Below are 2,860 nucleotides of genomic sequence, written 5' to 3'. Positions count from 1 at the left end.
TTAATGCTGCTCTTTGACGTGTGAAGTCCACAGCACTCTTCCTAGAATGTGGACGGTGATCATAGATTCATCAGTGTATTTTTCTCTATGTTTGTTTGTTAACGGTAATATTTACATTGTTACCGGAAAAACAGTTGCATGTGTTTTTGTGTGCACTATATTGGTTGTTTCCATGATCAGATTGGTGATGTTCAAGGGACACTCGAAAAAAATCAAACAAGCCTTACCGTCAGATTTATCATTGGAACATCTTCACTTAAATGACATAATTGCAAGGACTTAAGCATACATTAAAATGGTATATTTTTGTTTACATAACTAATTCTTGAATAGGGATTCAATGTCGTAGATAGATTATTCAAACGTGGTCCCTGATTCTATTTCATTGATTTTCATTGTTTTTGCACCTGAGAAGCAGGACATACGATAAATAGTCTTTAATCTTAGGATTCTTTCTCCGGTGACTGTTGCTGCAAGGTTCACCTTAGACGGGAAAATTAGGAAGTAATTTTTGAGAATTCAAAATTTGTTGGTATTATTTGTTAGGGAGCTCCTTTACCTCCAATGTGGGACTTCTCGGTGCAAATTTGGATTTAGCTGGGTCAATGTGGGTGACCTCGCATGGGTGGGAAACCAAAAATATTGATAGGTGTTTTTTTAGAATGTTTTTTAATAAGTTCTCAAATCACATTATGAATTAATAAAATACTATTGAGTGAATAATATGTCCTAATTAGAAGGATTGGCATGTTTCTTTTGTTATATCTGACACAAATTTACCAGTTTTACGTTGACATTCAAACAACGGCAATCGTCTTCTTCTATCGGGGATTAAGACTGAAACCTCATGCACGTAAAGTTCAAGTAATATCAATATGTACCTGATGGTACATTATGAATCTTACGACATGTAGTATTTTGTTTTTTAGTTCCATGACAAGTTCATCTGTTTTACGTTAGCAGGCAGTGTACTGCAATTTTCTTCCATTATCGGGACTTGAAAATAAAAGCTCATGCACGTAAAGTTTAAGTAATATACTCCGTGTTGTGTTGAATCCTTAAATATTATATCAAATGATTAATAGTGATGCGTATTCAAGTTTTTTCTATAAAAAATAATCCCCCCCCCACCTCGCCCCCCAAAAAAAAAGAATAATGATAAGTGATTTTTGTAGAATGTTCTTAAATAAGTCTTAGCTTGCATTATTAATTAATGAAATACTATTGAGTGAATATATGTCGTAATTAGAAGGGCTGGCATTTTTGTTATGTTATTTCCATCACAATTCACTAGTTTTATGTAGAAAGTTAGCCCACATCTATCGGTGCATAGGGCTGAAAGCTCATGCATGTAATTTGGCGGTGCTACATGTATTCAAAAGGTGTCAACTCACACCACTTCGCTGAAGAAGTATACAATGTAGATAGGTGAAATGTTTTTATATATATAGATACAAGTATGTGTAGAAGCCCAAAATTTACTTGTATTTTTACATTTTTATATTTTTTAACACTCCTTGACAAAAATCTCTGTTCCTTAAAAAATCCATCCGTCGACGAAGGGTTGGGGGTTCACGGCGTGGGCCCTATTGCGGGCCCGGGGCCTGGCGCGGGGGCGAGGCAGTGTGTCCTCCCGGGGACATCATATGACTGTCCCCTCGCGACACCCGGCCATTTTTCGTGCCCAAAACCCCTCTCAACCCATCCGTACCATTTTCGAAGTGTTTTGGGCTCAATTTGGGGATCAGGTAGGCTCGTTTTAAGCTTGATTTAGACTCACAAACACTTGAGGTGTTACATAAGCGAAGTGTTTTGCAGTTTCATTTTTTTGCAGGGACAGAAATTGATGATGGTGAACTAGCACGTTTTGTGGAACATGTTGATATGGATAATAATGGGATTATCACTTTCGAAGAATGGAGGAATTTTCTTCTACTTTATCCACATGAGGCCACCTTGGAAAATATTTACCGGTAGTACTGGGAGAGGGTATGTCTTGTGGATATTGGTGAACAGTGTCATACCCGAAGGCATCAGTAAGCATGTTCATGCAGCTAAATATTTGATTGCTGTGGGAGTTGCAGGAGCTACTTCCCATACCGTCACAGCTCCACTTGATCTGCTAAAGGTGATTTTACAAGTTCTGATTGCTCGTGTTTCTATTGATTTTACTGTCCGAGAAATATGGAAGGCCGGTGGTGTATTGAGCTTTTTCAGGGGCAATGGAATAAATGTGATGAACATCAGAGTGGTGATGTTCAAGGGACACTCGAAAAAAATCAAACAAGTCTTAGCAGACATTAAAACGATATATTTCTGTTTACGTGATTTAATTCTGGATTTTCTATTCAATGTCGTAGATAGATTTTCCAACATGGCCCCTGAGTTTATTTCATTGATGTTTCTATTCATATCTAACTCATAAATGAACTGATGAATTCCCCTGAGATGAAGAAATACGTTAAGATTTGGTTGTTGCTATAAAGGAAACTCAATAATTACTTTAGGTTACGGTTCAAATTCTTAGTGCGATAATACTCTAGTAATTTTGAATTCCCATAGATAAATTTTTGGCTCTGCCACTTTTTAATAGACTCTTAAAAGGCTACAAACGAGATAGATGTTATAGACGAAATGGATATAGATGAGGATCTAAACTTTCGTGAGGAAAGTACTTGTGCGCCGAGTTTTATTAATGGTAATTTCCACACGAAGATGGCGGCTGGCTCATTTTACATACAAAAATATTGGAAAGCGCCTCTAGGGGAAGATGCACATTTTATTTGCATAGGAGAAGAAACCATAGGAAGTGGATGGCGTTGGTGTCTGGGCCAAAAAGGGTATCACTTCTGGAGAATAG

Source organism: Capsicum annuum, unplaced genomic scaffold, assembly GCF_002878395.1.
Source record: "Capsicum annuum cultivar UCD-10X-F1 unplaced genomic scaffold, UCD10Xv1.1 ctg81407, whole genome shotgun sequence".
NCBI classification, from domain to species: domain Eukaryota; kingdom Viridiplantae; phylum Streptophyta; class Magnoliopsida; order Solanales; family Solanaceae; genus Capsicum; species Capsicum annuum.
The sequence above is the reverse complement of the archived record's forward strand: the minus strand, read 5'-3'. Positions refer to the sequence as shown.